General features: G+C 55.7%; 1 protein-coding gene across 3 annotated transcripts in view; it reads left to right on the forward strand.

The window, feature by feature from the left end:
• The window catches only part of RAI1 (retinoic acid induced 1), a 77814-nt gene that overhangs the window by 19330 nt on the left and 30854 nt on the right, over positions 1–27630 (forward strand). For 2 of the 3 annotated variants that reach the window (XM_087731651.1, XM_087731650.1), the window contains one exon: positions 16490–16570. The exons of the other annotated variant lie outside the window; for it this stretch is intronic. The gene's annotated coding sequence lies outside the window, so the exon portion shown is untranslated. The remainder of the gene's footprint in view (positions 1–16489; positions 16571–27630) is intronic. 3 annotated transcript variants of the gene reach the window in all.

The following is a 27630-nucleotide window of genomic DNA, read 5'->3' on the forward strand; positions in this document are numbered from 1 at the left end:
TAGTGGTCACAGCCTCCGGCCGGAGGGGTTGAAATGCCGGGGAGGGCACGATTCTCCTCCCGTTTCACCGCCGCTAATTGGGACTAATTCCGTTTGACTCAGCAGCGTTGCGCCAGTCCCAGCGAGAGGAGGGTCAGACCTTGGGAATCACAGGGGTGAGTCCCAGCAGGCTCCCAGCCTCCAGCTTTTTTTGAAACAGAAGCAGGGAGTTCCCGGCAGCACGGTGCGTGTGCCAGTCTCCCAGACGAGCTCTTAAAATAGCCCAGCACACCAGGCTGTGGCACCGGGGGAGAGCGCAGAGGATGAAGTGTTCAGTCTTTCTGGCCCAGATTCGGGGAGAGGGAGGGTTGGCAGCTCCCTGCCCAAGGCGAAGGTGGCTTAAAGCGCGGTGTGGGGAGGAGGGCAGTCGGCACCCCGCGACCAGGTGGCAGGGAGCAGAGGAGGCGGCAGCTGGTGATGCCGGTACCGCCATGCGTGCTGGACATCCTCCCTTGGCGTGGGGAGCTGTAAGTCATCTGGAGGAGAGGATCCCCCCTCTGCTGTTACAGGGCTGTTTTGCATACACTCCGTTAGGAAAAGAGAGGAGTTTTATTGTGGCTGTACAGAAGAGCTAAGTCAAGAGGTTGCTTTATGGCTCACGGGTCCCGGCGTAGAGAGGAAAGCGTCCCAGATGCAGCATATAGTAAGGCTGGCAGCGTTGTATAGCACTGCTGCATCGTGGAGTGGCTGCAAGCACTGCTCTGCAAAAGAGCTGAAGTCATTTTTCTTCTAAGGGCAGGGGGTAGTGGGGAGGAAATATGAAGGCAGCCCTGTTGCTAAGGAAATCTGCTCTTTGTATGGTTGTACATTTAGGTAATGCTAATGAAAGGCCATATAGTAGCGAGGTGCAGATGTCAGCACTGTGCACTCCTGGATATTTGATTAGCATTTCTTTGACTTTGCCTCCTCTAACAGAAATACCTGAGTACATGGATATGAGGAAAATAAAATCTCCCTTCTCCTCTGCCAACCGCCCAACAGCATGTGTAACGCGGAGAAAGGAAAAGCCGTACCAAAATAAGACACTCCATAATGAATGTGTGTTTTTTCCCCCCCACACACACCCTGGAGAGGATGAGAGCAAACATGTGATGAGAACAGAAATAGTCACATCACTTAATGCATTGCTGGACGGTACCCAGCCGGCACAGTGATGAACCTGGCGTGAGCCCCGATAGCAGCAAACCAGCATAGCATCCTGTTTAATGGCTGGTGGCCCACAGATGTTTTAAACCTCGAGACTGCATCTCTCAGAGGTTTCCCTTTCGGCTCGAGCATCAGCAGGCTGCTTTTGGAAGCAAAGGCTGCGGATGCTCTATCCAGGGACCCAGCGCATCTGCGGATTAGCTGGTGCGTGTGTACATGCGTACGTGCATGGTGTTCGAGCCCGGATCCAGTGATCTGGCTTACGGAGCAGGAGAGGACCCGTGCTGCTGCTACAGAGCGCTGTGTCCTGCTCTTGAGCATCGCTGGAAGAATGAGTCAGCCGTTTTCCTTCGCGCGGGGGTCGAGTGGATGCCCCTCTATGAGTGTCACTAATAAAAGCACCCAGAAATGTAACCGCTCTGTGCTTGCATGTCGTGCTTGCGACTGTCTTAAAGACCAGCTGCTCTGCGTGAGACTTCCAGAGAGTGAGAGCGCTTGAATGAAGCCCTTATATCTCTCTCTTTTTCTTTTTTTTTTTTTTTCTTTTTTTGCCACACAGTGCAACGTGGGCTCTGGTCCTCCTCGCCTTTTGCTCTTGCTCCCTGGGGCAACCCGCTGTGTCCCAGAGGCCTGAGGAGTGAGTCCTCCTGGGAGTCCTCCAGCTTGTGTGAGGAATGGCCCCTCAGGGCCTAAATCCAGCAGCGGGGCCCCGAGGTGGCAGAGACGTCCGTGTGGCCACACAGAGCGTCTCTCCTCGATGACAGCAGCGCCTGGGATGGAGGTTCACATGCCTTTTGGTGCGGCAGCCGGCCGGGGACCCCTCCCTCCCTGCCTGCCCTGCCAGCACCTGCCCCTCCCTCTCGCCGTTGTGCAACATCCCAAGGGCAATTACAGCAGTGCTTACGTGGAGGAGTGATATTGGGAAAGTATTTAGTCATTTTTAAGTGTTCTGCTGGAGGCTCCCCTCCCTTAAGGTGGTTCCTATTTCTTCTTCTCCCTCTCCCAGCATGTTATAGCAACTGCTGGAGGCAGCCCCTGGGCCGGTGACCCTTCTTGGTGCATCCTTGGGTACCGAGGGCTCCGTGCTTCCACGGAAGAGCCACATTCCCATTGGATGACTCTTTGCCTTTCCTTTCCCCATCCCTCCCATGCTTACTACAGTGGTTTTAAAGCTTCCGTGCCTTGACAGCTATGGGGGGGGGGGTGGTTTTGAAAGCAAAAGTAAGAGTCAGGAGGATGCAGAGCTTCTCCTGCTCTCAGAGGTTTCTGGATGCTTCTCCATCTCCATCCCCAGAGTGATTTTCCCTGGGCCCAGTGTAAACAAGGCAATCCGTTACGGCAGTTTGAGCGTTACTCCACAAACACGCCGTCGGCCCCTGCCCCCACCGCAGGCTCTCTCCACTCCCTCTCTTCCTGCCGCCGTGCCGTGCCGCGCAGCGAGCGTTGGCGTGGCACGGGGCTTATCGGGCACTCGTCCGCACGCGGGAGCGACCTCCGAGCATCGGCAGGCGAGGGAGGCTCCAGCGGAAACTGGAGTCAAGTCTGCAACAGCCCCGTCGCTGCGCTGCACGGCTCACCCCGGTTCGGAGGGGCGATTGCAAAATCGAGGAGTGTTCAGGGAAGTTTAGGGACACTGATGCACTCCTAAGGAGGGACACAGAAAAGTCTGGGTATTGTTTACCCTAGAAAGATGGTGAAAAGAAGAGGCCGCGGTAAAAGAAGATAAGCTTACGTGCGCACGAAAACAATGCTAAAAAATACATGATTAAGGTTACAAAGTCAGGCGCTGAGCGCCTAAGAAATCCTGGTATTAAAGACACCTGAGCGGCTTACGTCCGGCAGAGTGGTGTGCGTTCATTAGGGCGCAGTCTTAATTCTATGGTCACAAGCTATTTCTTCTGCCGGGGCTCTGCCTCAGGGAGTATGTGGGATGGATGGAGCTCGGTTAAAAGCAGCTCAGTGTCCAGTATATGGCTGTCCCACTGCAAATCCTGCTTGGAAGACAAAATTGTCTCTTCCTCCTGGACTATCCTAAAGTGCGAACTGCTAAGTCTGCTCTTGCCTCTTGCTTTCCTTTCTTTCCCTCTGTCCCTTCCACCTCCATGCTGCTTGGTGGTTGGCAGGGGGGATTAGCGGGATCCTCCCCCAGTGATAACCTTTTTGGAGAAGGCTGGCTTTGCCCTGGGACCCCGGAGCAGGAGGGAATACACTCTGCAGCTCCAGGAGGTCTGATGCAAGTGCAGCCCACATGCTTCACACTGCCAGCATTTGATTTTTCCATCTGTTTTTTGTTTTGGTTCAGTTAAAGGCAGAGAGGAGAGGAGGATTTTGGTGTGAACCTCCTGTCTGTCTGCATGCGGTGTGCGGGACAAAGGCGGCTTAGCATGGAAAGCCCCAGAAACACCCAGGAGCGGGCTGGGGGACTTAGCAGACATCGTTTCTTCTGAAGCTACGGGAGAAGCGTACATTTAGGAGAAGCAGCCTTGCAGCCTGCTGTATGTATTCGCCATCTGAGAGCCAAGCCAGCCGGAGCCTGGAGGGGACAGATGGAGGAATTAAGGACATCTCAGCTGGGCAGTAGGACCAAGGGATGCTTGCAGGAGAGCTGGCTCCCATACCTGAACCACTTTGGAGACAGGGCTGGGAGTTATCACAGCTTTTCTTAGCAAGAGAGCCCTCCACCGGAATAATGTGTTGTGGACATAAAAGGAGATGTGGAGAGGGAATATTTTCACCCTGGAAGCTGCTAAGGAACTTGCGTTTAGCTGCTAGCAATCTGTTTCAAACTGAGTTTCTACCCCAGGAAAGAGAAAGCAGAGCACCTCGCTGCCCTGACCAACTCTAAATTCTTTCCTGGCTTTGCTGGGGAAAAACAATGCACACTCAGTGAAAACCTCCCAGAAATCCAGGACATGGGTATTTTGTATGTCAGCCCTTTACCACTTTGGAGAGAGCAGCTGAGGAGACCAGTCAAGTAGATCCCCTGACTTTTATTTACCGACATGTCAGTGGATTATCTGGCGAAGGACAGAGATGCTGCCTCCCTCCCTGAGCCGGGCAGGTCACGGTGACACATGTGTGACCACGGGTGAGAGGCTGAGAAACCGTTTCCGAGAGAAGAGATTTGTGAGGGATGTGCGTAGCAGAGCACAAAACACAAAAGCCATGTTGAAACTTTGCATTTAGATGCCTGCAGCAGCAAACCAGGGAGCTTTCCACGAGGACCGATAGATTTCCCGCCTCACAGCATTTGCTTAAAAAGTATTCATAAATATACCCACCACTACTAACCATCTTTTTCTGCTGGGAATTGCCATTAGCAGCTACATTCAGTGTTTTACATATAAAAAGCACTGAGACTTAATTCTGTGCGGTGCTTTCTTCGAAGTCCTTGTAGAAGAGACAACTCCAAGCTGGATTTCGGCTAAGAGTTACAGTGAGGTGTTTGGAAGCAGGGATTGTAATGCTGCTCAACGCACGATTGCAGCACCCAGGAGGTGCACGTGGTGTGGTCAAGATGAGATGCCACGAAGGATGGGGTGTACTCCCTGAAGACGGACCCGTCAGACCTGTGAGTTGCTGCAAATGGAAGTAGCCTCCATCGAGCATGCATGAGCACCGCTCCCTCGGAGGCCAAAAATGGACACGTATTCCTGGATGCAGCAAGAAGCACATCCCTGATACTAATTATCCCATCACATTGCAAATCCCTGCTGCAGCATGGAGGGCTGCGTGAGTCATTCAGCCTTTTGAACATGGAGACCGCTTTCTCAGAAGCACCTGGACTTTCCCAGCTGAAGGTGCACCCGTGCCGAAATGAGCCCGGAGTGAAGGTCCCTGTGGAGCTGCTGTTTTGGAAGGGAGATGCAGTCTCGTGCTCTGATCTGCGGAGGAGTTTCCAAACATGGGGAATTAGAATGGGATTTCAGTGGAAGCGGATTATCCCGTTTCTCCCTTCTCTGAGCACATTTCTTCGTCCGAAGCAGCACATGACAGGCAGGGCAGCAGCTGAGGCGGCCAGCAGAGCAGCTCCCATGAGTGCTGGAGGGGACCAAGCCAAGGGCTCCGGAGGGTTCCCTGTGTTCCCAGTGTGGCTGGAGCGGGAGCGGGGATGGCAGGAGTGGGATGGAGGGGGAGCAGACGGCGGGCACAGAGCTGTGGCGCTGAACGGGCAGCACAAAGCGCTGTCAGAACAGCAGGGGCTCGCGCTGGCGACGGCTGCAAATGGAGATGGAAAGGGCTGGAGAGGAAAGGACGTGACACAGCTGGTCCCCTTCGGCTTTGATCTCTAAAGCAGAGGGGTGTTGGCCACAGAGCAGGAGGGGGGAAGAAGGGGGGTGACTCATAAAAATATTGGTGTTTCCATGAAGATGCAGTTACCTGAGGACAGGAAGGAGGAGGGAACTTCCCTGCAAACGTGGGGGGAGCTGGAAGAAAAAGTCCCATTTGTGTAGAAATTGCCAGCCCGCTTAGGAACACAGAACTGTTTGCTTTGGAGCCAGCGGGTTGGTTATTTGCTGTGAGTTGCTGGTTATGTGCAGAGCAGAAGGTGGTTTGTGTGCTTGTTGCTTCAGGGCAAAAAAAAAAAGAGAGGGGGAAAAAAAAGGAAGAGCTGATTTTCTTGGAGGTCTGTGTGCTGGAGATGTCTTTGGAAGAGAAAAGAGAGATCTCTTTCCTGCTGCTGGGTGAGGGAGCGGGTCGAGGGGGATAATCCAACCCCGCATAGCTGGGAGAAGTCAAGCGCACCCCAGGATCTTCGTTTGGAGGCTCTGGCCATGGGAGGGCTGAGGTTTCACCTTCCGGACCACCATGGGGTTTGTGCTGGGGAGAGGGTTGTGGTTTACTCACAGGCACGTAGATTTGCTCTGCATACCTGACCCTTCCCCTCGCAAGCTGAGAGAGGTGCCATGTCCTGCACAGGAGGACACGAGAAAGACGGGTGGACACGGCTGACGCCTGCCCTGCACCAAAGCAAGCTCAAACTTTCTCTCGCTGCTCCCTCCATGAGCCCTTGGGGGATTCCAGCTCACAGAAGCCTTACATGCAGCGTAGGACCAGCTCTAATTTTTATCCTGGAGGCAAAAATCACTGGAAATAATGCTTCATCACTCTGAAGGTCCTGACACCACCCTTAACCACCACATCACGAACCTCCTGTCGCAATTGTGATCTGCGTATGTGTCAAATCTTGCCTCGCAGATAAAAGCTGCTCCGCAGGCACCTTTTGTACTGAAATACGGAGCCTTTAAAATGTGAAAGAAACAACAAAATGTAGGACGCCACACAAAGCTGACCCACTGGGGACTGGGGGGGGGGGGGAAACGCAAGAAGGAGGGCTTGACACACAAAAATTGTTTTGTTAACAAAGCATCATTGTTCCACTCTGAATCGGTTTGACTGGAGTGGTAGAAACACCCCATCTGGAGACAGATGGAGAGTTTTCTGGCTAAAGAGACGGCGGGAGGAGGGACGGCTGACAACCCAGCAGATAGCATTGTCTGCTGCTACCTTGGCAATGGAGAGGAGAAAGGGCGGGTGGCAGATTAGGCGTCCCCTTTGCAACCCGCCTGTCGCGCTGGCTCCTTCTGCGCCCTGGCCCCTGCGCCCGGAGGGAGGTGTGCACCCGGGCTGGGAGCTTGCACCCCGGGATAATCCTCCCTCTCTTCTCATGGGGCTGGTTGGGTGCTCGTGTGGACCACCGAGGTGCCTGGGGAGGCTGCGAGCCGGTGTGTCCCCCGTCCAGGGTGCTGTCAGTGCACACCACTCTGGCAGAGACCAGCTCAGTGTAATGGTACCTTAATGCTTGTATGCTGTGCCAGGGCTTTGTGTGATGTGGTTTTAGAAGAACTGGGAGACCGAAGTGGAAACAGCTTCACGGAGCGAGCACTGAAGGCTTGCTTCTGCTCTTGCATCCCTTTTGCCACTAACTTCCAGGAGAGCAGGATTTGGGCTGCTGGAAGGATGCTGAGCAGAAACCAGCACGGTCAGAGCTGCAGGGAGTAAAACTGGTGACAGCAGCAAGAGTTAATGCAATGCCGAAACACCCAGGGATGGGACGTGCACAGGGGTGCTTAGGTGACCCGGCAGGTCTGCAGGGTGCCTGAGGACCAGCACTTTGAATTGCCCTGGCCACCTTGCTGAGGTTGGGAATGAGTGAGGGAAAATCTATGCTTGAACGCCTGGGGCCTCTTAGCTACAGCACACGCTAAACGCGAGATGGTTTATGGCAGCAGGCTCCGCTGGCACGGTGTCTGCTCTGCTCCCCGAGAGCTCACCATCAGCCCCTGCTCCCTCTGCTGCCTTCCATGCCTGATGGGAAACTCCGGGATGGGTTTTGCTCCTGCCAGAGCTTTGAGGGATCGTATCCTGCCCACCCTATCTGAATTCCTGATTACTTGCTAATTGCTTGACACACTCTACTTGCAATGCAAGAGACAGGCTCACGTCATCCTCTGTGGTTTGCCGGGAAGAGTGTGAACCTCTTTTTGACTTGCCTTGAAATAGATGAAAAAGAATAGAGCTCGATATGATTAATGTGAAAACTTCAGCTTGGTTTCCTGCCTTGGCATCTGGGCCTCGGTCACCTTAGCATCACTGTGCCTTGTTTTTCAAGGGTTGGGCACACATGGGGGCATCTGAGAGCTGATGGTGCGAGCTGCAGTGGCCTGAGCGCTCCTCTGCAGGGTCTGTCCATAATCCCCAGCCTCTGGAGACATTTTGGGTTTGTGCAGCAGTCACGGAAGGATTCAGGTGGTTGCCTCGAGGCACTGCTGAGATAATACCTCAAGGGCTCCTATTCAAACCCACTGGGGCCTTTACATTTGCATGGTGGAAATCTATTCAGATGCACCATGGCTTTTCACTGAGCCAGATGAACAGGCCAGCTCGCCCCACTCAGCTGTGGGCAGGCGGTCGCCCATGCAGAGGGGATCAGGGGACCGGCACGGCTTAGATACAGCCCTGCGAAATAAATGAGAGTAATAAAGTAAAAGGTGGGTTTGGTTTTTGAGCCTCAGGGCTGCAGATGCAGCAGCACAGCCGTGGTGAGGGGTGTCCTGCTGATGTCCTAGTGTCCCCAGACCCATCCAGCATGTGCCCATGAGCTTGCGGAGGTGGATGCAATATTGGCTTTCCTGCCTGGCTCACCAGGTTTACCTCCTGCATCCCCTGCTCTGGGCTGGATCCTGCCTGGTCGGAGCAGCCCAGAGGGACATGGCACAGGGAGGAGTGTGAAGGTGATGGGAAGGTCTGCGTCACTTCATGCTGTTCAGTGCATGAGGTCCCAAAGTGTTTGCATCCATCACGGCACCACAGGTGACTTTGGGATGAAGTGTGGCCCCAGGGAGGAGAAGTGAACACACAGGATGGAGTAAAACAGGTCAGATCTATTTATCTGAGCTCTTCTGAAAGGTGTCGTGGTTGTCCCAGAGGGAAGGGACCTGGACTTTGCAGAAGCGGAACGCTTGGACAGCCAGCCCCTGCTTTTGCAGCCATTTGCCTGCCCCAGGCTGCTGGGAGCACCGTCCGCACAGCCTGCCCTGAAAAAGCATCATTTTGCTGTCTCCGATTTCAGGCCTGCTGTGAGCAGGGACCACACCAGATGCACCGCGCTGGCAGGAGAGAGGAGGTGAGACAGGGCGGGCAGGTTCGGCTCATGCCAACTGCTGTCATGGCGCAGCACCTTTGACGCGGCTTTCGATGCCAGGAGGCCAGACGGGGTGCAGATCCCACCGCTGGGAGCTGGCTGCCCTGGAAAGAGGAGACAGAGTCTGGATTGCTGGTGAGGCAGCAAAGCATTCACACATGCACAGCGGCACATCAGGGTGCTGTTTGCTTTGGCCTACGACTTGGAAAGCAAAGTACTACCCTGGGGACACATGTGCCATCCAGCCCACCTCCTGCACTGCTCCATCCTCACCGTCCCCATCCCGGGATTCCCGGCATCTCGCTGAGTGGCTCTGGGCACACGGCGTGAAATCTTTCACCTTGCTCTCCTCTGTGCAGAAAGGGGAGAAAAATCAGCGCAAGAGCTCTCCCGGGGAGCCGGGGGGATGAATTCACCTTGCTGAGAGGCGACGGAGTCGCTGGGTAAGAGGTGCTGGAATAAGCGCAGAGCAGATTAATCTGCAATGACTTCGTTGTTGCTAATCAGTGGTGTAAAAGTGCCCGGGGAGGTCGGGTGCTTTCGGGTGGCGTTGCGCAGAGGCAGTGCTGCCTGCGCAGGCAGCAGCAGCCGGGTCGCTCCTCTCTCTGCCTCCCAAACGCCTCCCGCGCGGGGCTCTGTGAATCAGCATTTCTGCAGTTGAAACGAGACAGCAGGGAAAGGCGGGAGGCTGTCGGGGCGCGGGGAGCCTGGCGGGGAGGAGGATGGGGGGACCTCGTTAAAAAGGGGCAGCCTGTGAGTTGGGGGTGGTCTCATGCCGCGGATCTGCAATCTGCTCCCTCTCGGTTTTTGCTCATTACCGCCGTACACCCCTCGTGCGCGGCTGCTGAGGTAAACAAGTGCTGTGAGCAATGCCTCCCCTTCTCGCTCGTCCCCTCCCTGCCGCCGGCAACGGGGGAATGTGACAAGCTGGCACCGGGAGAAGGCATGAAAGCGATGTGATCCGCTGCAGCTCCTGAGCCGAGAACCTGGGGAGATCCAGTTACAAGCAATGGGGTTAGAACAAAAGAGATTTGCCTCCGGGATCAATTCCTCTCCATTTTCCGGGCTGTGCACGTGCGTCTGCGTGCACGCGCGTAACAGCCTCCGTCTCCGGCGGTTAGCGCTGCCGGCTCTGCAGCACGAGCAGCCCGGGGCCCAGCCAAGCACCAGCCGGGCCCTTCTCCGAAGAGCTCTGACGCTCCAAAACGCTTCCTTTTCCCAAAACAGGGAGAGCAGGGTGATCCCCTGGGAGAGGCCTAGAAATAGCAAGGCCAGGCCAGGCTTTGCAATGCTTGAAAACCAGCCGCAAAGCCGGGTGGTTGGCAGATGCTAGAGCTCCAGCTCCCTCTGCCATGGGCCAACCCAATGCGGGGCAGAGCTCCAGGTCTGGGGCTGAGAGCATTCGCGGTCTCTGTGATCTGCACGGATCGCTCCCTGCTCCCCAGGTGTTTCGAGGTGACACTTCCTCCCCTCCATCACAAGGCTGGCCAGCGAGCAAAAACCAAACCCCTTAAAAGCCTTTTCTGCGACATAACAGCTGTGCCAATACCATGTTAATCAAGATGCCTTTAACCCACAGCCATGGCCAGGGTGGGAGCACAGTGAGCGTTACGCAGGTGCTGCAGGACCAACTCGAGGAATTAGCGGGGTCCCACACCCTGGGATGCTTATTGCTCATTTTCGGGGGGAATTGGGCTTATTTGTTTGTTTGGGTTTTTTTTTGGCATTTTGCCTTCTCCCAAATGCCACTGGGGATGAGCCATGGAGAGCACAGATGTGCATCCCGAGCATACCGCAACAAGGTTCCTGATTTAAGGACTGTGATTAACCTCTTTCCGACAGTTGCTAACCAGGTGCAGAATTGTAACGGGAAGAGGAGAAAGCTCAGTGAAAACAGCCAGTTTTCCTCTGTCACCTGGAAATGCACACGGATGCCATTTTCTGCCTGGAAATCAGGCAGGGTTTAGGATTTATAAAGGGCGCAGGGACAGACACCCTGTTTGTATCAGCCCTGCCCTGGAGCTGCTCTCCAGAGACCATCTCCTCCTTTACAGCTTGGGATCATGCAAACGTGGCATCGTTGCAGCGTGAATCTGGCGCAAGGCATGCCGGTGTGTGGGATCACGGGCTGCGGAGCATGCCCCGCTCGGGGCTGTGCATGCAGGGGTGCTAATGAGAAACGAGGCAGAAAATCACCCTGGATTTCCTGCCCTTTGTCTCATGAGTCTGAGCTGGAAGAGCACCATCCCTTGTGCAAAAAAAGCCATGGCCTCTCCCAGGCATTCCTGCATGGCATATGTGCGGGAGCCATGACCTGCATGTGTGGCCATGCACATGGATTTGCCTGGTCCAGGTTTCCATGGGACCTTGCTCTTTAGAAAGCTGGGTATCAGGAGGAGAAAAGTGGTTTTTTATGGTTAGGCATGAAAAGGGGGAGCCATTGCAGCTTGTGTTTTGCAGTCAAGGGTTAAACCAGGAGCTGCCAAACTTGCTTATTTTCAGGAGATCTGGCATCTGTGGGACTCAGGGCTCCTCTGCCCATGACTGTCACTGGCATCCCAGGTCTGGTTTTTGTGTGTGACACTCATCTCACCCCATGCTCTGGCACCATGGTTGGTTTTAGATGGACTTCAAAGTTGCCCACCAGCCGGCCAAGCGCTGTGGTACATGTGCGTGCATGGGCTTCTGCACCTTATTTTTCAGAGGGCCAGACTCTGTTCCAGCCACTGGCTGGATGGTTTTAGGACCCCCTGGTCATACCTCCTCCCCTTTCCATCTCCCCAGCTCTTAACTGCAGCCAAATCCCTGTATTTTCCCCCAAAGAGGCGGCTGCAGGCTGTATTTCACACTGCGTCCCCCGGCAGGGAGCAGCAGTCACTGGGCTCCAAACACTTTGCGGAGTCAAGAGCTGTCGTGTCCCTTGGGGGAACAGCAGGGAGAGAGCAGGACAGGGGACCGGGAAAGAGGGGAACCCCCAAAGCGGACAAGTAGATGGGCTTGGGAAATGCGAGGAGACAGAAAAATTTATTAAAAACAATTAATAGCTGCTACAACCAAGGATTTAAACTGAAACCAAAGCCTTAGGGAGGGAGGAAATGAAGTGGCTTATGATTGTTATTTTATTGCTTAATTTTTTTTTTTTAAATATGATATGCTAAATGCAAATAAGCGTTCTTACCGAGCAGGAGAGGGAGGGGATGGAAGACATGCCGGGAAAAGTGAGTGGGATCTAGGTTTTGCATCGTTCACTGAATTACTGGCAGGTCTTTTGTAACATCTGTTAAAAATAAAACAAACATTCATTTCCATTTCTCGCTGCCTGAGATGGCTTCTGCAAAAAAATTTCAACCTGTCCAGGAATGTGTCTTGAAAGTTGCCCTCCCTCTCCTCACGCCTCCTCTTCTCCAGGGGAGATTTCCTTCCTGGACTTCCCAGGGGCTCCATTAGCCCCACATTAAAGCCTTTTTACTTTGCTCTAAAACTCTCCATCGAAGTAAAAGGAATTCTAATAAACCGCTGGGAAGACTCTGCTATTCACTCTTTCCATGGAAACACAGCGCTGCCTCGGAGCAGAGTTCCTCTCGACGGAGCCTGGGTCACGGCAGGAGGAGACCAAGGAGGGATGGAGAGATGGTTTCCATTATAAGAGACCTTTTGAGAGAAATAATTGCTGCTCTCCCACCAAGGAAAGTCTTTGAGACGATGGGGGCCTCGGCACGCCACGGGAGTGGGGCCGGCCTCGGAGGGGGTGCTGGCGTGAGGTGGTGATGTGCCGGGTGCTGAGAAACTCATTAAAACATCTGAGTAGTGGAAACGAAGGTGCCTGGGACCAATTCCTCTCTCTCAATGGGAGAGATGAGTCCGGGATGGTGGACGGACCCGGTGCTGCGGGCAGAGGCTACACGGGGGGCTTGGGGCTGGGGACGTGGGGTGCAGCAAGGGGATGGGGTCGCAGGAGGACATCAGTGGCTCCTCGCCCAGGGCCATACCGCACCGGCCGAACATCACACCAAACAAATACATTTTTCAAGGCCAAAAAAAGCCTGTTTGCTCTGGGAGGGGGCTTCTGGCTGTTCCCTGGGTCCCAGGCGGGAGCCAGTCTGAGGAGGTCAGTGCGATGGCCCCCCTACCTAAAGTGACTGCGATATAACTAATTTCCAGCCTCCTCGCAGGCACAATCGTCCCGAGCGTTGCCGCTCCGACACCGCGTTGGAAGATGAAGGATTTTTTTTTTTTAAGCATGAGGAAGCTCGTTAGAAATAGCCCAAAGGGCAAAGTTAGGAAATGAAAATCCATCGGATCCACTTGGAGCTGGTGCACGGAGCTTGATGAGAGTTGGGGCAGGGCTGCCTGCTCCCTGCCTGCAAGGAGCCACTAGTGTGGAGCGTGCAGCACAGGGTGCGAGGTGTCACCCTGGCCAGGGAACGAGAGCAATCCATTGGGATCGTTGGGAGTGGGGCTGGGGGAAAATCAGCCAGGAAGAGGGATGAGAGGAAGAGGGATGAGAGGAAGAGGAATGAGGAAGAGCCGTCTCAGAGCATGTAGGCGCCGGGGAGGTCCCGGGGACGCCGGGCCAGCAGAGCACGGCAGGGCCAGGCGGAAGGGGAGGCTGGTGGGGAAAAGCTCATATTTCTCAGCATGGAGGAGGAAGCCTTATCTTTGTAGGTCGCAGTGGTGAGACAGTGAGGGAGCCGGAGCGCCTTTGTTTTAGCAGCTCCAGAAATGACATTGCAATGAGTCATTATTTTTTAGCCCCCCCAGGGCAGGAGGTGGAGGGGTTGCTTCCAGGGAAGCCTCCAACTTTGACTGGCAAGGTGAGCCCTGCTCTTGCAGCGGAGAAGATGGGAAGAGGCTCTTCAATGCCAGTCGTGCTGGGTTTGCGGTAGCTCGGGGAGAGATCTGCTCCACAGAGGCAGCCGGTGAAGACAAGGGGCACGGGGCTGTATCCGCACCCATGGTGGGGGGCTGTGTGCCATGCATGGGGATGCTCTGGAGCCAGATTTCACCAGGAGGATGGAAACTTTCCCATCCACACAACTGTGCAGTAGCATCCTCTACGAGCTTGGAGGCTTTAATGAGTGAAGTTAATTGCTGTGATAGGCGATGGTCTCCCACCCAGCTGGTGGTTGGGCTGAGACAGAAAGGGTAGTCAGGCACTTGAACGGGCTGCCCAGGAAAGTGGTTGAGTCTCCATCCCTGGAGGTATTTAAAAGACGGGTAGACGTGGTGCTCGAGGACATGGTTTAGTGGTGGACTTGGCAGTGCTAGGTTAACGGTTGGACTCGATGATCTTAAGGGTCTTTTCCAACCTTAACAATTCTATGATTCTATGAAATGGAGGCGACATGGGTGCCGGCACCTCAGAGTGCCGAGAAGTTGTGAAATCAGCCTTTGTGAACCCATAAATCACAGAACTATGAAGCTGCCGGAAAAATCACAGCGTTTAAAAAACGAAGCGTTTGGTGGTGATTTAATTTGCATATGGGGCTCTTGGGGGCTTGTGGTTTCAACCTTTCTCCTCACCATGGTGAGGTCAGGATTAAAGGAGAGCAGGGCTGAGGTTCTCCTGGAATCACAGGACTCCTGGAGGTGGGGATTTCAAACATAAGAGAGCCATGCAATGACTCAGATGGACTGGATCACTAAATTTATGGGACTGTAGTGTAAAAATATCAAATCCTTTAGTCTTCTCTCAATCCCAGAGGAGAAGCTGGGGGTGATGCCCATGGGGTATGTCCCACCTTGGCTTTACTAGGGCGGCAGTCACAGCCCATGGTGCCAAATGGTGGAGGAGGCTCTTCCCTGTGAAGGGCAGGGGGGATCGGTGGTTATGGGGGATAAATACCAAACCCGCAGAGAGCCGTGAGGTCCTGACTCGGTTTACCGTCCTGCAGAGAGGCACGTGTGAAGTCGGAGGTGACCAGGAGTGTGCTGTGGTATATTAGCTATAAACAGCCAGGCTGGGGCTGGGGTGGGAGATGAGGATGGGGATGAGGATGAAGAGAAAGGGGACAGGGAAGATGAGAGCAAGCGGTCTGCTTTGGCAGATGCTCGGTCCCCTTACGAGGTTTGGTCTGTTTTGCAGCTTGATGCCCGCTATCTCGAGTAATTAACAGGGAAAAGAGAGGGCCTGGTTATCCATCCTTCAAGAGCAAGGGGTTGAATTGAAAGGCAGCACCTTGGAAGTGGATCAAATAGCTCTCCAGCCCCCTGCGTATGGCTTGGAAACTTGCTGCCGTGCTGCGTTATCAAGGTGAACAGCTTTAGTTCAATTAAATAGAGGCTCAGAGCGGAGTCGTGGGAGGAGGCAGGGCTGAGCGTTTGCACCCGTCGGGCAGGAGCCAGTGCGCACGGAGCTGCAGGGCAGCGACCCCGGCCAGCCTGCGCGGGCACCGCTGGCAGCAGGACGCGGGCGTCCTGGTGTGCCAGGGCCACCAAAGCCCTCCCTGGCCGGCAGCGCTGTGCATCTCTTCGTGAGGGGACCAGCTCCCCCTCCTCTCCTCTGCGCCGGATTTTATTTGCCCCTTAGAAAAAGCAGTGTGCAGGGAAGGATTGCTCTTTGTTACCGTCTCTCTTTCCCCCCCTCCAAAAATAAACCCCCCAAAAGCAATCGCTCCCAGCGATGAGCTACCGTCAGCTCACCGTGCACCTAAATCCCCGCAGATGCATGGCGCTGGGAGCCCGTGTGCCTGTATTTTTCCTGCTGGTCCCTGCCTGGGCTGCAGCTGGCTACGGCGCGCAGAAAGCTGCAGGTGTGATTTGTTCATTTGCCTCCACCCCCCCGCGCTGTCTCCCTCTTGCTTCCCTTCCCCACTGCCGCGCGAGCCCACCTAGCTCATCCCACCCAGCTCATCGCGGCGGCGAGACCCGCATCCCACCCCACGCTGACTCCGGCATCTCCCTGGTGCAGCGCTGGCGGAGGGCTGGGATCGCTGGGGTTGGCGTGTGTGTGTGTGCGTGGAGGGGAGGGGGGGGCTAATCTGATCCTACAAGGCTGGAAGAGGAAAAAAATCAAAACTATAAAGAAGGCAGCAGCCTCCTCCTTTTCCCTCTCTCCTGCTCCAGAGGATTAAGCCTACAAAAAAAAAAAAAAAAAGGGAAAAAAAAAATGTCTGCAGCTTTCTGTTGACCCTGCATGATGGCATTTTTGCGCTCTGTGTGCTGCCTCTGCTGATTGCTATTCCTGGCACAAACACACACACACGCACACACACACACACGCAGCCCCAGCACAGCTCACACGGGCACGGCGAGCCCACTCCAAAAAAAAACACAACAACCCCAAAAAACCCCAACCATCCCCAACCCCAAACCAAACCGGTGCCGCTGCCCTCGGCATCCCTGGCCACCCTGGTCTCGGCAGGGAGAGCCGCCAGCACCCGCTGCCGCTCGCCCTCTCCTCCACCCCACTTCTCACCTCGTCCCCAGCTCCACCGAGCACTTTCTGCCGGAGCCGCCCGCAGCCAGAGCCCTCCACCACTCCTACCGCTGGCATTACATTTTCAGGCTGGATGCTATAGGGCCGTTTCTAATTACCTTATATCCCCTAGTGGTCTATGAATAATGGTTAGTGAAGGAGCTCAGAAGGGCTGCTGAGAAGGGAAGAAAAAAAAAAAAAAAAAGGAGAATTGTGCTATTTCTCACATTTTTTTTTCTAAGGATCTAATCTGGCTACTGTGCTCTGGAAGAGGAGGAGAGCGAGCCAGCAGGAGAGAGAGGAGAGAGCGAGGACCATCGCAGGTATTGTTGCAAGCTACATCTTTGTGCTTTTTTTTTTTTTGCCTTTTTTTCTGTCTTTTTTTTTATTGAAGCTGCAGCAGAATTGGAGGGGGGGGGTGCGTACAGACGGAGCTTTTTCCGGATTTATTTTTCTCTTGTGCAACTCGTGTGCCGCTGCAATTGAATGGATGCACGGCGCCGACATCGCGGAGTTTGGGGGGGGTGTACTTGTGTGTGTGTGTGTGTGTGTGTGTGTGTCCTATTTGCAGCAGCGGCAGAGGAGGGGGGGTTGTTTTGCTTTTCTGGAAGTAATAAAGAAATTTGCAACCGGTCCAAAAATCCTCCTGACTTGCCGATTGATGGGTGTCTGAACAAAGATACAGCTGAGACTTGGAATATTTGTGTGTGCAAGGGATGGATTCATTTTGCTTGTCCTGACTTCTACTTTTCCAAAGTTAAAATAATAATGGGCACGGGGCTGCGAAAGCCTCTGCAGAGGGCAATCTTCAGGGGAAGCTTATTTAATTTAGGAGTTATCAATGTGCATGGTTTTATACTTATAAAAGTTGCGGCGGTGCCGCGGTCGGGCGCCTGGCTATCCTTGCCGTTGTCTGCACGTGAGAACGCTGACTTGATGGATTTTCTTTCTTTTATTCGGTGGCTGGCGGGGCAAGAAAAAATGGATCTAGCAGATAACCCAGGGAATCGTGGGGTTTGCACATCTGGCTGCACGTTTGGAAAGCCCCTCGGTGGGACTTTCACCTCCCGCTCCCTTTCTCCCACGGCAAATTTTTGCCCCCCAAATCCTCCGTTGACATTAATAAACAAACAATCCAGGGAATAACCGAGGAGCCCGGCGAGGGGGCTCGGAGCCTGCTGCCGGGGGGGTGCCCGTGTGCTTTTGTTTTAAATAACGAAACGGCGATGATTGAAAACATATGAATAGGATGCAATGCAGAGCGGGTGTGTTACGGGGGGGGAGAGCTGGAAAACTGCTTATACGACAGAAGCGGAGCTTGAATGAGTGTGGTGAATTGAAAGGCGAGGGGTCTGTCCCTCGCCCGGCTGCAATGGGGGGGCAATTCCCAAAGGCAGAGGAATGATCTTGGGGTGGGGAAACTCGCTGGGGAAAAAAAAAAAAACCTGGAGTGAAGTATGCGATTATATCCCATCCAACTTTGCCGGCTGCGGCATTAATGGAGCTAATTGTACTCGAAAATAATAAAATCAAAGGAAAATATGCCTGTGTGTGGAGGGGGGAGATGTGTGGGGAGCCAAAGCGGGTCCCAAAACCCAGTCAGCCCCCCAAAAGCGCCGCCGAGGTGGGTGATATCGAGGCGGTATCCAAACGTGGCCGGATTGTGTTTATTTGGGCGGAAATAGAGATGGAGCAACTGCCCCGGGGAGGGCTGTAATCCCCCGGGGACGGCCCCGAAGCCGCACCGGTGCTGCCCTTCGCTGCCTGCCCTTCGCTGCCTGCCCTGCCTGGCCTTGCTTTTGTGTTTGTTTGCTTCCAAGCGGGGGGAGAGACGGGAGCTGGGGGGGCACGAAGGCGGGGAGAAGCCGTGAGGGCGGAGAGCCGATTTAAATTGGACTTAATGGATTCCCAGGGCAGCTCTTTTAGATGAAAGTCAAAATAAGAGCCAAAGTGAATCTCAGCAGACCTGTCTGTTGCATTAGAGATGCAGCCTTCCTCTCCCTCCCTCCCTTTTTTCTTTAAAAGAGAGGGGGGAAAAAAGTGTTATCCGTACAGAAGACGGCGTGGAGTTTCTCGTTCCTATAATGAGAGCTCTAATTGAAGAACTTGCAGCCTCTTGGGAGAGTCTTTACTGATCGCTGCTTTTGTTATTCATACCGCGCTCTGTTTTCTTGGGTTTTTGGGGGGGCTGGCGCAAGTCTGGCTGTGCCAGGGTCGGGGTGCGATGCTGTGTCCCCCCTAAGCCGGCTCTGTGGGCTGCTGGCAGGTAGGACCCCCTGGTCCCCCCTGGGGGGGGGCATGCTGGGCTCCCCTGGGGAGGCTGAGCAGCTGTGCTCAAGGAGGAGATGTGCGGCTAAAACCCGTCCAGGAGCCAGCGAGGTGAGACGCTGCAGTCTGGCTGCGGGTGGCTCTCGTCCTCGCAGGACCCCCTGGGCTGCGGGATGGATCCTGCCTGGCATGGCGCGGGGGGATGGCCAGCAGTGAGGGTGCAAAGCAGGGCTTGCGCCTCCTGCCTGGGCTTGCTGCAATAGCGGGGAAACCCAAACTGCTGTGGGGTGCCATGGGGTGCCACAAGCCTGCTTGGTGCAGAGGGCACAATGCAGCCCCGCTGTCACAGCTCTCCTGGCCCACAAGGGTCCAGGGTGGCTCTTTGCAGCCGGAGTGTCACCTGGAGGGGACAGGCATTGTGCCAAAGCCACATGGATCCTCTGCCTGCCCAGGGTGCGGATTGGGACATGGCTACTGAGCCGGCAGGACCTGTGCCAGGCAGGAGAGGTGAGGTTCCCCCCTCTCCTGCCTTTTCTGTTGCCCAGCAATTTGGGACGGGGACAGGCAGGGGGCCAGGCAGAGGGGGCTCCTACCCATGGGGGTCTCGTCACCCCCACTCCCCCTCCCAGGCTCCCTTGGGTGGCCAACGTCTCTGTGACCATGGGGAGGTGGTGGCTGTCCCCAAGCCCCATCTCCCCACACGGTCCCACGGCGACGCTGCACATGGCAGTGGGCTGGTTTGATGCAGCTGAAAGCTCCTGGGGGGCAGGTCCCTATTACGCCCATGTCCCTCTTCTGGCCCTGGACACCTTTTGCAGCTACACTTGAGCTCTACATGGGTGAAAACAAGAGCCACAAGCTCTGGGGTTGCTCTCGGTGGCATCTGGTGGCTGCGGGGCTGAGTCTGGCTAGGGAAGAGGATGTGTGAGCAGGACAGGGCTCCACCAGCCCATCGGCTTAGCGCGGAGGCAAAGCAGTTAACCTGGACATCTGATCTCTCCGAGAATTGTGTATTGACCCTGACAGCGATGCATCAGGAGCGACAGACTCTCCATCATCAATCCCTCTCCTCCCATCACCAGGTGTCGACACTGACGGTTGTGGAGCCGGCTTTAATTTCAGGCCTCTGGCTCCAACACGTTACACTTAGCCGTCATCCCAAGGTGCCGCCAGGCTTTGCAAACACCTCCATGGGCAGGTTGCCATCCCCATTTTGTGGCAGGAATGACACTTGGCAGGGGTGGCCGGCTGAGCCAGGGATGGGGCTTGCAGAAGACCCAGGAGTCCTGGCTCCCAGGGCCATTGGGTAGGGTAACCTCCCAAACTGGCATCGCAGCCTTTGGTGGAGGACCCAGGAGGGCACCTGGAGCTCCTGCTTTGCCGGTCTTTGCTGGGAAAACCCTCTGGTCTGGTCCCCCCATGCTGTTGGTGCTGAGCAGCAGAGGATGCGCCCGAGCTGAGGAGTCCCCGTCCTTCTGCAGCCTTTGCCGATGACCTCATCTGGCCAGGATGCCTCTTGCCCTCCCCACCTCCGAAATAGCCATGGCCAAATCTGATGGGCATGCGGTCATGTGTGTGTGCCACCCTGTGGAGACCTGGTGGGGAGGGTGGTGTTTTTCTTGGGTGCCTTGATTTTTGGGCAGGATGAAGCTGCTGGCGGGGGCCGGCTGGCATGCCGCCTCTCCTCCTTCCCAGCATCTTGAGATTTCCGAGATGCACGCAGCCAAGCTAAGGCTGAAAAAGCTGCTTGTGGTTCAAGAGCATCTCCTCGACAGAGGAGAGAGGAAGGCTTTTCATTCCTCCCTTTCTTTTGGAGCTAGCCGAGCTCCCCTCGCCGATGCAGGGGCTCTTCCCGCTCTCCCCTGCAAGGGAACGTTAAAAGCCAGGGGCAGTGGATATCTTGACACCCCGTCAATCTGAGCCTTTTACAGCAGCAGTCTCTGAAGGCTGGCACTCTGCTGCACAGAAGAAAACAAGTGAGAAGAGGGGGGGGGAGGCGAGAGCAAGCCTTTGCAGCCGGCAATCGATAATTGTAGTGTCAGTCACTGCCTAGGAAGTTCCCGCATCCCCACTGTCGCTGGCGGTGGGGAGAGAAGGAGAGGGCGAGAGCTCGGTTCTGCCCTGCGCGGCATCGGGCACGGGGCAGGGAGCCATCACGGAGGGCGAGAGCCCGGCCCCGAGCAGGAGCCTCCCGCTGCATTACTCACCACTTGATGTAGCTTGAACCTTTCAACTCCCTCCCCTTGGGGATGGAGTGGGCTGGGCAGAAGGTGTCAACAGAACAAGGGGAAAATGCTCTGCTTGCTTAGGTTTGAGGGGTTTTTTCCCCCTTTCCTTCTTTTTTTTTCCTTCCCCACCCCACTCTGCGTGCATTTTGGGCTCTAATATTCTCCAAAAAATATAAAAGAAACCCCCCAAAACCCCAACCCAGCTACCCCTTGTGTGTGTCTCTGTCTTAGCAAAAGCTGAGGCAAAAGATCAAGGAATTCTTCCTTTTGTGTGGCTTTCAAGACCAAAGATGCGCCGGTGAAAAGGGGAGGCTCAGAGTACCAGGCACACACAAGTGTTAAAGGAGAGGCTTCCCTTTTGTCTCCAAGGCGTTCAGCCGGTGAAGGGATCCACAAATTAATTAAAAATTGCTCTGTCTTGATTGAGTTATTCCTGCTCGCATCCCACCTGCCTATCAAAAGACTGGGAATGGCAGGAGGAAATTCCTATTTCTTTCCCAAACAGCTCAGACTTGTATTACGGACCGTCTCGCTTGCCTTTTATCCCAGACAGCAAAGGAGATAAAAAAAGGAAGGGCTGGCATGGTATCCAAAGAGATCTCTCCCGGAGGATGCGTCCTTCTCCTGCGCTAACAAATGCTGCGGTATTTGGACGATTTGGAAGAAAAATGAACAGATTTACATGTCATGCATGGGCCAAATTGTGGTTGTAACTCCATGAAGTTGATGGAGATCCATCGGAGATTAATTTGGCCCAAGGTCTGGCGCTTGCTCCGTGGGGAATAGGCTGGATCTCTGCCTTGGTTGAAACAAGAGTTATTCAAATGGGTTTATTGTGGCTGCACTATGCCCAAGTGGTAGAGCTGAGCAAAAATCCCAACTGGCTGTATCCCTTGTGCCAAAGCGCCATAAATACGCCTCGATCTGTCAAGTCGTGCACGATCTCTACTGCATTTACCACTGAGAACGTTTTAAGGGGGTAGATTTATACATAGGGGCTGTGCAGAAGTCTCCCTGTGTGCTTTACTAAGAGGCTTGAACTCTGTCCCAGCGTCCTGATGTGGGGAAGCCTTTCTCCCCTCCTGTTTATGGGATTTCCACCCAAACTGAGCCTGCGCCAGGGCCGAGCTCAGCCCAAGCCCAAAGGAGCCTGGCTTCCCGTCGCCAGCTCGGCTCGTGTCCATGCAGGGCTTGGGGTCTGTTCTGGTTTGGGGGAGCATCGTCAGTCAGTGCCTCCAAGCTGGATTTCGGGGGTTGGTTTGCTGCTTTGCAGTCAGACCTTGCTTCCTCCGCTTTATTGTCGTCTCCGCTCTTAGTCACCGCTCGATGTCTCACCAGGGGACACCGCTCCTGCTGCATTTATGGCAGCCACTAAAACTGGCGCTCGGCGCTTGTGCTCCGATGAGGAGGGACACTGAGCATCAGGGAGGCTCTGCCGAGCTCCGTTACGGTCCTCAACATCATGTGGGGCATGCAGAGGAGCTGCAGGGCAGGTCAGTCACTGGATGGGTCCCCTGTGCCAGGGGTGGAGCTCCGGCTGCGCTGGGTCCCATCCGGCTCATGCCGGGAAGGGATCCAGGAGCAGTGCTGGAAGGGAGCGGCACCGGCCACGCTCTCAGATGGAGATGGCCAGCACGTAAATGAAAATTAGATGCTCAATAAAGTAGGAAAGAATAATTAAAAACGTCCACGGCTGCTGGCTCGCAAAGGCGTGGGCAATCACTGATCCAGCGAGGTACGGCTGTCCCCCCCCAAACACCGTGTCCTTCAGCTTGGCTGTCTCTGGGTAAACCCCCCGCACCGCTTCGTCCTGTAATACCGTGTCCTTCACCATGCCTGTCGCTATATGATCTATAGAACAGGGCTGGCCTGTTCATACCACTGCCTTTCACCAGGCCAGTGACTGGATTCTCCGGAGGAGACTCTAGTCCTATCATAGCATGTCCTTCACCGTGACTGCTGCTGCACAAGAGGCGCGGCGGTGTGGGGCTCTAATACCTTGTAATTCACTGTGACTGCTGTGGCAGGACCTGTACCGTGCTGCGCTGCGGCAGCCCTTCAGACCCTTTGGCTTTTGCATCTGCTCTCTGGCTTCAGAGCAAGGGCTGGGTGGGAGGGGATACGTGGTGGGGGGACCTTGGAGGTACCTGGGGCTCGGAGCCTGCTCCCCAGCTCCTGGCGGGCGTGGGGAGGGTGCAGAGCATCCCTGGGGCATGGTCCCCTCCTGCTTCTTGGGTGGTGTGCAGGGTGAGGTCCCCGTGGGGAGGGGGTGCTGGGGGCCAGCCCCTGCCTGGGCAGGGGACAAGTCACCGTCAGGTGAGTGTGCCGGGGTGAGAAATGGCCCTTAGATGCAGGAAAAGCATCCTTCCTCTGGGTGGTTCTTGGGCAGCGTAATAAATGTCAAAAGCCCAGCGCGCACAAAAGAGAAGGGGACGTTTGGCTACCGAGCGTGTTTGTTCCATGAGCTGATTTACTTTGAAGACTTAAAGGGTTCTCTGATGCTTCCCTCTTTGCTGGTTAACCCTGTTCCTTTGCCAGTTAAATAGAAATGTAGCCGCCGTCAGTAAAACCCTTCTAGAGGCTCCGCTGTGGACATTTGCTGTGCCGTTCTCCCCAAGCGCTCCCGTGCAGAAGTGCCGCACCAGACATCGCTCCGTCTTCCACCAGTCTGGTTTAGCTCCTCCGTGGGCAGAAGGCGGCTGTACCCGTGAGCTTTTGCTGCCATGATAAAGCGAGGGTCCCACGAGGGGTGAGGGCTTGCCAGCCAGGCGATGGAGATCCCCAGTGCTCACCGCTTCCCCTCCATGCGCAGAGGAGCCGGGAGCCGTGGTGTCGCGGTTGTGCATGGCACAGGGTGCAGGCAGCCACGGCTCAGCCAGGAACCGGGTTTGGGGCTGTTGCTTTGTGTTGCTGGGTTTTCGTTGCAGGGGAGGCGATGCAAAGCCACACCGGGAGGCTGGAGCCTGCAGGAAGAGCGAGGATGAAGGAGAATATCCTTGGAGGCCTCCCGGGCTGGGAGGAGGGCACGTTCGGCAGTGAGATGGGTGAGGGGGCAGATTTTCGGAGCCGGCGCTTCCCTGCAGCACGATGCTCAGCAGCAAGCGCCGGTGTGCGGCATTGCTGGAGGAGCCATCAGCCTGCTGATAAGAGCTTGTGCTCCAGTTTTCCGAAACATGGAGGTTGGCATCTCCCATTTTACTCCTGTGCAAATTGAGAGCAACGCCACTGCTCCTGCTTGGACTGGGGAAGGAGAAATTTGGCCCGGTGGCTTTTCTTCCTCCTGCTTCCCCCAGCAGCCTGGGCTACATATCTGCAAACAGCTGTAAGAAGAGCAGAGATCATTAGCTGGAAGGATCAGATGAGATAGTTTCTTAAAAGGATTGTCTGATTTCTCTATTGATCAGCCTGATTTAAAAGGGGGAGTTGGGTCAGAGGGCATAAATTATCATTGAAGGAGGGGTGAAGGCCTCAAAGGCTGTGCTGCACTTAGCTGCAGTGCTGAGGAATGTGTCTCTCGGTAGGGACGTGCATAGCTGAGCACTGTGGCTGTCGGCCAAGTTGGGTCTCCTCTACACTGAACTGGGAACCGAGTCAAGGGAAGTGCATTTAAACTTGGTTAAAGAGCCTCTCTCCGCCAAACTGGTTTCTGCAGCCCCTGCCGGTGTTGCAGGGGGGATGTTTGGGGTCATAGGGGAAAGGGGTGCAATGTGTGGCTCTGCTTGAAGTTTGGGGTGCAGCGATGGGTTGGGGGAGCCGCGGGGTCCAGCTGACTGCAAGCAAGCTCCCTCCCTCCCCGGGGAGAGGATGCTCTCGCCCCTCAGAGACCTGCGACCTCTCCCTGGCTTTCCCCAGGCTCCCTGTGTGGTCTCCGGCGAGATGTTGAACCATGGGAGGTTTCTGCCTCCCTGGCTATAAAATGAAGCTAATCTGCGACCTGAGGTTGCTGCTTTCCCCGTTCTTGTGATCACTGCCTAGGGCTCCCACATCTCCTGCCACCGGAGTCACGGGACTCGCAGCCTTCGCTGCGGCACCCCCTAGCCCTCCAGATTATGGGAAGAGGAATGGAAAAACATCCAGAGAAAGTAAGACACCATCCCCATTGATTGCAGAGGGTCTGATTGGGGGGACACACCACATAGCCCGCGCCAGCTTGTTCTGCAGCAGCGTGGATCCTTGCAGCACCCATGGAGCTCCCTGGGCAGCCAGGGCTGTAGGAGCATAGTTACTATTCACTCAAGGTACAGCTCCCGCAGCACACAGTGGCACAAGCCGATTACCGTGGAGTCGCTGGGCAGCAGCATATTTGTATCTGTCGAGGTGCAGGGAGCACCCGTTTCCCCAGCGAGTCTTGCTGTCACTGCCTTCTCGCTCCTGGAGCTCTGTCTTGGCCCTCACCACCTGAATGTGGCATCTCCCCGAGCTGAGCTTGGCATGAGCCGGTCGGTGTTTCTTGCTGTTTTGGTGCTCGGTGGGGTTTTTGGCCGGAGCAGGAGGGGCTTAAGCCTGGGGTGTTGTGTGCAGGTGGGAACTGCAGGCCTGCAAGGTGCATAAAACCCAAGGCCAGCCCTGTGCATCATGCTCCTCCTTTCCTCATCCTCACCCTCATCCTCACCCTCATCCTCATCCTCATGATGGCGGAGCCTCCTATGCCCGGCTCAGCAGCCATCTCTGCCTTCTCCTGGGGTTTGCATCTCACGCCTCTGGCTGCACTGGCCGGGGACAGACCACAGGGACCTGTGACAGGGTCGTGCCACGCCAACAGGGCACGAGCTGGAGCTGGGACAGGCTGGCCGGCAAGGAGAAGCTGCAGGAGCAGTTGTGGGGTGCTGCAGCATTCTCCGATTGGGGTTTGTGCCCTTTCCAGCCCCCATGGGGTTTGTTCCCCTTTTATTTCTGTCTGTGCTAAAATAAAACGATGCAAGAAATGTGGTTTCTAGAACTTCATCGGGGTGAATACAAGCAGAGCTGTTCTCGGGGGCTGTGGGCAGACCCAAGGTGCCCTGGCGAGCGCGGGGTTGGGGCACCTGCCCAGAGCAGCACCATGGGGGAGGCTGATACAGCCGTACTGCTGGTGTCCCCACGCTGGGGACATGTCCCAAAGGTGGGTCCATCTGCCCTTCCCTGGTGCTGCCCCACACGCCAGCAGTGCTGCCAGTGCAGCTGAGGCTGCTGCCCGCCCTGGTGCTGCCCGTCCTCTCATTCCTGCCCTCCTGCGTGCCCTGTCCCGGTGCATGGAGGCTGTCAGGGACAGTAGCATGGCAGTTCCCTGTGGCATGCGGCTCGGGGCTGGGAGGAGGTGAGCCAAGGCGGAGAGCAGGGGGCCGGGACCCCAGCCCAGGGCATGGCCAGGTGCGGGCAGTGTCGGACAGAGGGTTCCGACCCGGCACAAGGTTGAGCCAGGGCAGTGGGGGCTCGTGGTGGCCCCACTCTGGCTGAGGAAGCGAGCATCTCTTCCAAGCATCCGCGCGGCGTTGGCCTCCCGGCACGGCTGCGGTAAAGGCCACTGGTGAGCGGCGGCTGGGCTGGCATTATCCTGGAAATGTCAGCCGAACGCCAGCCCGCCAGTGCACGCCAGGACGCGGTGGGAGGCGGTGACTCGGCTTGCTGGCATTGGCTACCATTTTAGAGGAAATGTGGAGCGGCGGGTAATTATTTCTCTTTCTTAATTGAAATTTCAGCCTCAGTGGTTTGCGAGAGCGGGCGGGAGAAGGAGCACAGGCTAGCATGATATGAGTGCAGGGCTCGTCGTGGGCCAAGGGGGAGCATGAGCACGCTGAGCCCACAGGGTGGCAAAGCATCTCATGGCTTGCGCGGGCTCTGGCATCGCCGGGAAGGGATTCCCACAGCCCGCGGCACAGCCTGATCATGGTTGCAAAATAAAACCAACGCCAAAACCACATAGATTTTAATTTTTTTAGGGGGGAGGATGCTTTGTTGTTTCTTTATTCCCCTATTTCTGTTTTGCTTCGGATGGAGGGCCAATTAAATGAAATTACGCGCTGCAGTCTGGCACCCCGCGCCGGCTCGGAGCAATCAGGTGTAACGCAGCATGGCTGATGAGAGCCAATCAAGATGTATAAATGAGGTGTTGACATTCAAACAGCAGGTACCCGCGCCGCCCAGCCGCAGCCGCGCTCGCGGGCTGTCGAGCCCGCGCCGCATATTCAGGCACGGGGCTGTGACAGGCGGCAAAAGGGCTGGTGCCCAATGGGGCAGCCGGGATCCACTTCTGCTCCAAAGCATTTCATGTTAAGTGTGACAGCGGGGACACACCAAGCAGCCCGTGCCATGGGCAGTGCCACCCGTGCCCAGTGCCAATGCGTCAATGCATCCCGTGTTTGAGGAGATGCAGCAGCCGTCAAGCCCTTAGCACTGCTCTGGGGTGGGCAGCGACGCAAAATGCTGTTGCTTTGGGGAAACTGAGGCACAGGTCAAGCTGGTGGGATGCGGGCAGCTCTCCTGGCTCTCAGGCTTGCCATAGCTGCCACTGCAGGATGCGGTTCCCTTGCCAGGAGGTGGGGGCCAGGGGGCCGGCAGCGTGGCAGCACCACGCAGATCGGAGGAGCTCGGAGGCCATTCAGGGAGGAGAAAGCAGCTCCGTGGCGAACAACCTCATCAGCGTTTCCTGTCTCACGATGGAGAAATCGCATGTGGTGAGAGGCTCTAAAAATAGGCACAGCAAACTTTTAACCACATTTGCAGATGTTAAAGGTAAAGCCAGAGCAGCCCTGGGGGAGAAAACATCCCCGGCCGTGCCTCCCCGGCGTTAACCCTCGGCGCTGCTGGCAAGCTGGAGGGTGTGTGACTCAGAGCCAGCACGGCTACCGGGGAGCCAGATCGGAGGGCAGCAACCCCCGGATGGGCAGCAGGGCTAAGCCGCCGTCTCG

The sequence above is a fragment of the Nipponia nippon genome, unplaced genomic scaffold (genome assembly GCF_047370975.1).
Source record: "Nipponia nippon isolate SJK-2023a ecotype South Korea unplaced genomic scaffold, ASM4737097v1 scaffold_5, whole genome shotgun sequence".
NCBI lineage: Eukaryota > Metazoa > Chordata > Aves > Pelecaniformes > Threskiornithidae > Nipponia > Nipponia nippon.